Source organism: Xenopus tropicalis, chromosome 1 (genome assembly GCF_000004195.4).
Source record: "Xenopus tropicalis strain Nigerian chromosome 1, UCB_Xtro_10.0, whole genome shotgun sequence".
Lineage (NCBI taxonomy): Eukaryota > Metazoa > Chordata > Amphibia > Anura > Pipidae > Xenopus > Xenopus tropicalis.
This window is the reverse complement of record NC_030677.2, coordinates 212,406,821-212,415,438: the sequence shown is the minus strand read 5'-3', so window position 1 is coordinate 212,415,438 and position 8,618 is coordinate 212,406,821.

Genomic DNA, 8,618 nt, shown 5'->3' with positions numbered 1-8,618 from the left:
TACTCCTTGTAGAGTGTAAGCTCTTTTGGGCAGGGCTCTCTTCCCCTCTTGTAACGGTTATTGGTTGCTTTATATGTTACTCCTTGTAGAGTGTAAGCTCTTTTGGGCAGGGCCCTCTTCCCCTCCTGTATCGGTTATTGGTTGCTTTATAGGTTACTCCTTGTAGAGTGTAAGCTCTTTTGGGCAGGGCCCTCTTCCCCTCCTGTATCGGTAATTGGTTGCTTTATAGGTTACTCCTTGTAGATTGTAAGCTCTTTTGGGCAGGGCTCTCTTCCCCTCTTGTATCGGTTACTGATTGCTTTATATGTTACTCCTTGTAGAGTGTAAGCTCTTTTGGGCAGGGCCCTCTTCCCCTCCTGTATCGGTTACTGATTGCTTTATATGTTACTCCTTGTAGAGTGTAAGCTCTTTTGGGCAGGGCTCTCTTCCCCTCCTGTATCGGTTACTGATTGCTTTATATGTTACTCCTTGTAGAGTGTAAGCTCTTTTGGGCAGGGCCCTCTTCCCCTCCTGTATCGGTTACTGATTGCTTTATATGTTACTCCTTGTAGAGTGTAAGCTCTTTTGGGCAGGGCTCTCTTCCCCTCCTGTATCGGTTACTGATTGCTTTATATGTTACTCCTTGTAGAGTGTAAGCTCTTTTGGGCAGGGCTCTCTTCACCTCTTGTATCGGTTACTGATTGCTTTATAGGTTACTCCTTGTAGAGTGTAAGCTCTTTTGGGCAGGGCTCTCTTCACCTCTTGTATCGGTTACTGATTGCTTTATATGTTACTCCTTGTAGAGTGTAAGCTCTTTTGGGCAGGGCTCCCTTCCCCTCCTGTATCGGTTACTGATTGCTTTATATGTTACTCTGTATGTCCAATATGTTGGCGCTTTATAAATAAATGTTAATAATAATAATAATAATCTGTGACCGTCGCATTCCGAGCTCCACTTGACACAATGACGAGTCGCACTGTTTGCGCAGTGACAGTAACGCATGCACTCAGCTGTAATGGAGCCGGGAACAAGCCGTTGCTATGGGGCCCTGTGATGGATAAACCCTGATTTATTTGACATTCTGAGCAGGGAACGGGGCCCTTTAATGATCTTACAGCCAAACTCCCACAATTCCCTGCACCAGTGTGACCCAATATTGACCCCCAGCTACAGCCAATAGCAGGGCACACAGACACCGGCAGTTAAAGGGTTACTGTCATGAGAATAACAAGTAAAACGTATTAGTTTTACCTGAAATTTACAGTTGGGTAAAAATATAATTTTCTTTTATTTAAATATTTTATTATTTCCAAGTGAATTGGGGCCCCTCCCCTTTCTGTCATGTGACACCGAGGGCCCCTGTTAGTAGTCGGGAGCTTGTTTTGGGGGGGGTTCTTTATAAATGACCCCTAAAACTCGCAGAAATGACTGAAATCTACTCGTCACTATTCCCTTTGGTATATCTAAGCAGCTTTTTAATTGGTCTTTTTTTTTTATTAATCTTTTTTATTTCTTATAGTTTTTAAATGAGTTGATTTTTTTTCTGCCTCTTTGCAGCTTTCAAATGGGGGTCAGTGACCCCGGCAGCCAAACCCTATTGCTCTGTGAGGCTCCAGTTTTATTGTTATTGTTACTTTTTATTCCTTATCTTTCTACTCAGCCCCTCCCCTATTCATATACCAGTCTCTCATTCTAACCATTCCCTGGTTGCTAAGGTAACTTGGACCCTAGCAACCAGATAACTGCTAAAATTCCAAACTGGAGAGCTGCTGAACAAAAAGTGAAATAACTAAAAAACTACAAATAAAAAAAAATGAAGACCAACTGCAAATTTTACTCTCTACATCATTTTAAAAGTTAATGCAAAGGTGAACATCCCCTTTAAACCCATACAGCCTGCCAGGTATCAGTGCCGCCCCAGGCCCATTACCGTAGCAACAGAGCGTGTCCCAGCGCATGGATTTCCGCGGCACGAGGCTCATTCTCTCCATCATTTTGGGGGGGGGGGGGTAATTACAGGAGGCCGAGAGCAGTTTATTAAGAGACACATTGATTTCGCTGTTGCAATTTTCTCCCAGGATTCCATTGGAAATCAATATCCCTGATCATGGCGATCGGCGGCCGCTTTGCGTTGTGCAGGGACGGGGGATAAAAGTCCTCTCAAGTCTTTATCTTTGTATATCGTCCCCTAGCAACGGCCAGTAGGTAACAGGGAGAATAAATCGACCAATGATGAGCGAATCTGGTCCATTTCACTTCGCCAAAAAATTCTCGAAAACGCTGAGACAAAGTCGATAGGGGGTAAAGACCGTTGAGTTAACTGTTAGTCTGATGTAGAGAGTGATATTCTGAGACAATTTGCACTTGGTCTTCATTTTTTATTATTGGTCATTTTTTAGTTTTTTTAGCTCTGCATTTGGGAGTTTCAGGAGTGATCTGGTTGCTAGGGTCCAAATTACCCTAGCAACCAGGGAGTGGTTTGAGTGAGAGACTGGTATATGAATAGGAGAGGGGGCTGAATAGAAAAAAAAGTTATAAAAAGTAACAATAACAATAATATTCTGAGACAATTTGCAGTTGGTCTTCATTTTTTATTATTGGTAGTTTTTTAGTTATTTCCCTTTGTGTTCAGCAGCTCTGCAGTTGGGAGTTTCAGCAGCTATCTGGTTGCTAGGATCCAAATTCCCTTAGCAACTAGGGAGTGGCTTGAATGAGAGGCTGATATATGAATTGGAGAGGGGCTGAATAGAAAAGAAAGTTATAAAAAATAACAATAACAATAATATTCTGAGACAATTTGCAGTTGGTCTTCATTTTTTATTATTTGTAGTTTTTGAGTTATTTCACTTTGGGTTCAGCAGTTGGAAGTTTCAGCAGTTATCTGGTTGCTAGGGTCCAAATTCCCTTAGCAACCAGGGAGTGGCTTGAATGAGAGGCTGATATATGAATAGGAGAGGGACTGAATAGAAAAGAAAGTTATAAAAAGTAACAATAATATTCTGAGACAATTTGCAGTTGGTCTTCATTTTTTATTTATTTGTAGTTTTTTATTATTTCACTTTTTGTTCAGCAGCTCTGCAGTTTGGAGTTTCAGCAGCTATCTGGTTGCTAGGGTCCAAATTACCTTAGCAACCAGGGAGTGGTTTGGATGAGAGACTGGTATATGAATAGGGGAGGGGCTGAATAGAAAGATAAGGAATAAAAAGTAACAATAACAATAAAACTGGAGCCTCACAGAGCAATAGGGTTTGGCTGCCGGGGTCAGTGACCCCCATTTGAAAGCTGCAAAGAGTCAGAAGAATAAGGGAAATAATTCAAAAACTATTAAAAAAAATCAATAATAAAGACCAATTGAAACTCTGCTTAGAATTGGCCGTTCTATAACAAACTAAACGTTTCCGTGACTGCGCGCCGCCCCTTTAAGCGCATTGGGCGTTACTATCCAGTGATTGGGGCGCGTTAGTCTGTTCTGATTCTGCTGGAAGGTCCAGTCTGCGGAACGATTCCTTTCCTTTCCAAAGAGCCCGATGGGCCCCGTGTAATTAGCGATGGCGCCGCCCCCCGCGTCCCGGCAGGAGATTAAACGTTATTGCACTAAAAGGAACCGTTATTTATTCTGCTGGCTCAGCACATCGGGTAATAGCCTTAAACTCTGGGAATCTTAATTGATCCAATTAGCGCTGTCCTTAATTACAGTATTCTCACATTGGCTGTGGGGGTTCTTAATAGAACCATCCCCGTTCCCACGGAAACCCAGAATCCTGGAACTGGAGTGACAAGCGGAACCGCATTGACCCAAAGCCCCCGGGAACAGGACTTGGGTGGGTTACTGCTGCCCACTAGTGACCTTATTCCCCTGTGGGGAGGCCACTGACCAATTGCATTGCACGACCCCCCCCCCCACCCACCGTGATCCAACTGTCGGTTTGGTGCAATGAATATTCTTATTTATGGGGCCAGTTTTAGGGGGGCAGATATTTTGTTCTTCAAGTTGGGCCTCAACCTTCAATTTTAGCTGTTTTGTTGGGTCACAGAACCCACGGCAGTCATTTATAGCAACGGTTGAGTTATTTCACCCACTCACTGGGTTCTTCATCAGAGCCATGGGTGCCAGGGGCCCCTCAGGCATCTCCCAACTCAGGGGTCCCCAAATCTTTTTATACCCCTGAGCCACAGTCAAATATAAAAAGACTTGGGGAGCAGCACAACCACCATAAAAGTTCATGGAGGAGCCAAATAAGGGCTGTGATTGGCTATTAGGGGCCCCTATATGGACTGGCAGCCTATAGAAGGCTCTGTTTGCCAGTAGAACTGGTTTTTACTCAACCAAAACTTGCCCCCAAGCCAGGAATTTAGAAATAAGCCCCTTTGGGGCCCCTGGGGGTTTGGGGAGCAACAGGTTGGGGATCACTGGCCTAACTGGTCGCCATGTTTCCTTGGGCCCAATGGGCCCTCCTTCCTCTGTGCCACGGACGGGAGCCCAAAGCAACAATGGGAAATATACAAAACCTGTTGGAGGCACCAGTGGAACAGCCCTGGCATAGCAGAGAACCCACTGGCATTGGGGCAACCCACATATTCCCTGGTACCCAGAAGGCCATTCTGTCCCAGCTTGAGTTTGACTACAATAGGCCAGTCTGACTAACACAAGTCTCAGCGTTCTCCTAAACCCCCCTATGGGGCACTTGTGCCAGTAATTACATACCCCCCATGGGGCACTTGTGCCAGTAATTACATACCCCCTATGGGGCACTTGTGCCAGTAATTACATACCCCCCATGGGGCACTTGTGCCAGTAATTACATACCCCCTATGGGGCACTTGTGCCAGTAATTACATACCCCCCATGGGGCACTTGTGCCAGTAATTACATACCCCCTATGGGGCACTTGTGCCAGTAATTACATACCCCCCATGGGGCACTTGTGCCAGTAATTACATACCCCCTATGGGGCACTTGTGCCAGTAATTACATACCCCCTATGGGGCACTTGTGCTAGTAATTACATACCCCCCCATGGGGCACTTGTGCCAGTAATTACATACCCCCTATGGGGCACTTGTGCCAGTAATTACATACCCCCTATGGGGCACTTGTGCCAATAGTTACATACCCCCCCATGGGGCACTTGTGCCAGTAATTACATACCCCCTATGGGGCACTTGTGCTAGTAATTACATACCCCCCCATGGGGCACTTGTGCCAGTAATTACATACCCCATATGGGGCACTTGTGCCAGTAGTTACATACCCCTCATGGGGCACTTGTGCCAGTAATTACATACCCCCCATGGGGCAGTTGTGCCAGTAGTTACATACCCCCCATGGGGCACTTGTGCCAGTAATTACATACCCCCCATGGGGCAGTTGTGCCAGTAGTTACATACCCCCCCATGGGGCACTTGTGCCAGTAATTACATACCCCCTATGGGGCACTTGTGCCAGTAATTACATACCCCCTATGGGGCATTTGTGCCAGTAGTTACATACCCCCCATGGGGCACTTGTGCCAGTAATTACATACCCCCCATGGGGCAGTTGTGCCAGTAGTTACATACCCCCCATGTCAGGAATCTCCTGCGAGGGCAACATCTCGGCCCAACTTGACACCAACTTCAGCGCTTTATTTATTTTGGGGCAGTTTAAACATTGGAATGATATAATTATCCCAGTTAATTAAGCAGCTTTCTAGAGATTAACGAATTCCTCAGCTAAATTAAACTTTGGCTGCTTAAACGTTTCTCCGAGAGACAAACACAGTCTGTGAGTTCCCTTTCTGCCCCGGAGCTGAGCGGGTTTAACCCTGTAACATGTTAACTTTCCCTTTATCTTCTCATTACCCCCCATGTGGAGTTATTGCCCTGCCCTTGCTCAGCTTCCTGATACCCCCGGGGAGGGGGATTCCTACATTAGATTGCTAGGAGCTTATTTTATAATTAATATACAAACATTTCAGTAATGAATGTCATTTATTTGCCCCATTTGTTTGTGGCTCCCAGTCCTTTGGATCAGAGTGAGTATTTGGTACAGTTGAGCTACTGGCTTTTCCAGTTCCTTTTTGTCTGTTTAAAGATGTTTATTGGCCAAAAATAAATTGAAAACCTTAGTTTACTGTCAAATCTCATTTTATCAATGTCCTCCTATTGCCCTTTTTAAACCCAACAGGTATCTTGGAGTCAGGAAGGAACTTTTTCCCCTCTGGGGCAAATTAGAGAGGCTTCAGATGGGGTTTTTGCCTTCCTCTGGGGCAACTAGCAGTTAGGCAGGTTATATATAGGCATTATGGCTGAACGTGATGGACATTTGTCTTTTTTCAACCTAAGCCACTATGTTACTATGTATCAGTGTATCCCCAGCCCGGAACCCATCGTCCTGGAACTATTTGTTGTATTGAACAACACGCTCTCTTTCTGCCCATTACCCAACGGTGTAGAACTGATGGGGCTCATTCTACTCGGTACTCGTCCCTTTGAAGTTCCCAGTTACCGCTTGACCGGCGCTAATGGGTTTCAACCCCACAGAGACTTCAGAACCACAATCCTTTTACAGAAATTATAGATTTTTGAAACATAAAAGTAGGATTTCAGCCTTGCGCCTGGTTCTGATCTGACTGATCATCGGGTGTCAGATGTGATTCTGTCAGAGCCCATTGACAAGGTTAAAGGGAAACTAAGATCCTTTTATCTTCCCGTTGCAATAAATACGAGCACGGAACCATTTATACTGGATCAAGTAAGGTACAACTGAGAATAATGTTAATAATAAATGGGACAGGGAAGGGGCTGATCTAGAACTAGTTACCAGTACTAAATGTTATTATTATGGACTTTGGGTTGGTTTTACCTTCCATAGAAGGGTGTTATGTACTTCAGACTCACAGACAGAGATCTAGATCATTCTAGATCTAGTAACCTGTACTGAACGTTATTATTATGGACTTTGGGTTGGTTTTACCTTCCATAGAAGGGTGTTATGTACTTCAGACTCACAGACAGAGATCTAGATCAGTTCTAGATCTAGTTACCGGTACTGAATGTTATTATTATTCACTTTAGGTTGGTCTTACCTTCCATAGAAGGGTGTTATGTACTTCAGACTCACAGATAGAGATCTAGATCAGTTCTAGATCTAGTTACCGGTACTGAACGTTATTATTATGGACTTTGGGTTGGTTTTACCTTCCATAGAAGTGTGGTATGTACTTCAGACTCACAGACAGAGATCTAGATCAGTTCTAGATCTAGTTACCTGTACTGAACGTTATTATTATGGACTTTGGGTTGGTTTTACCTTCCATAGAAGGGTGTTATGTACTTCAAACTCACAGACAGAGATATAGATCAGTTCTAGATCTAGTTACCGGTACTGAACGTTATTATTATGGACTTTGGGTTGGTTTTACCTTCCATAGAAGGGTGTTATGTACTTCAGGCTCACAGACAGAGATATAGATCAGTTCTAGATCTAGTTACCGGTACTGAATGTTATTATTATGGACTTTGGGCTAGTTTTACCTTCCATAGAAGGGTGTTATGTACTTCAGACTTACAGCGATCTAGATCAGTTCTAGATCTAGTTACCGGTACTGAACGTTATTATTATGGACTTTGGGTTGGTTTTACCTTCCATAGAAGGGTGTTATGTACTTCAAACTCACAGACAGAGATCTAGATCAGTTCTAGATCTAGTTACCGGTACTGAACGTTATTATTATGCACTTTGGGTTGGTTTTACCTTCCATAGAAGGGTGTTATGTACTTCAGACTCACAGACAGAGATATAGATCAGTTCTAGATCTAGTTACCGGTACTGAACGTTATTATTATGGACTTTGGGTTGGTTTTACCTTCCACAGAAGGGTGTTATGTACTTCAGACTCACAGATAGAGATCTAGATCAGTTCTAGATCTAGTTACCGGTACTGAACGTTATTATTATGCACTTTGGGTTGGTTTTACCTTCCATAGAAGGGTGTTATGTACTTCAGACTCACAGACAGAGATATAGATCAGTTCTAGATCTAGTTACCGGTACTGAACGTTATTATTATGGACTTTGGGTTGGTTTTACCTTCCACAGAAGGGTGTTATGTACTTCAGACTCACAGATAGAGATCTAGATCAGTTCTAGATCTAGTTACCGGTACTGAATGTTATTATTATGGACTTTGGGTTGGTTTTACCTTCCATAGAAGGGTGTTATGTACTTCAGACTCACAGATGGAGATCTAGATCAGTTCTAGATCTAGTTACCGGTACTGAATGTTATTATTACGGACTTTGGGTTGGTTTTACCTTCCGTAGAAGGGTGTTATGTACTTCAGATTCACAGACAGGGTCACTGTCAGGGGGTCTTTTTCTTTTGCAGCCCTTGGGTTGTGACTGGGGGCCCACCATTTGACAGCAGGGATCCCTTGGCCCTCCTACAGGAAAGGCACTGAGCCCAAGCAGTGCGCATATGGCCCTTTCACTGGTCAAGTATTGAAACATATTTTGTCCTTTTATAATGGTGTATTTGGTGTGTGTGGGACACTTGCCCTTTAATCCCCGATCCCTGGAGCTGAGAATAATGGCTGACGTTCCAGTTTTGTTGGGAGATATGAGAAATAGAGTTGGCCGCGTGGGTGACAAGGCCTCT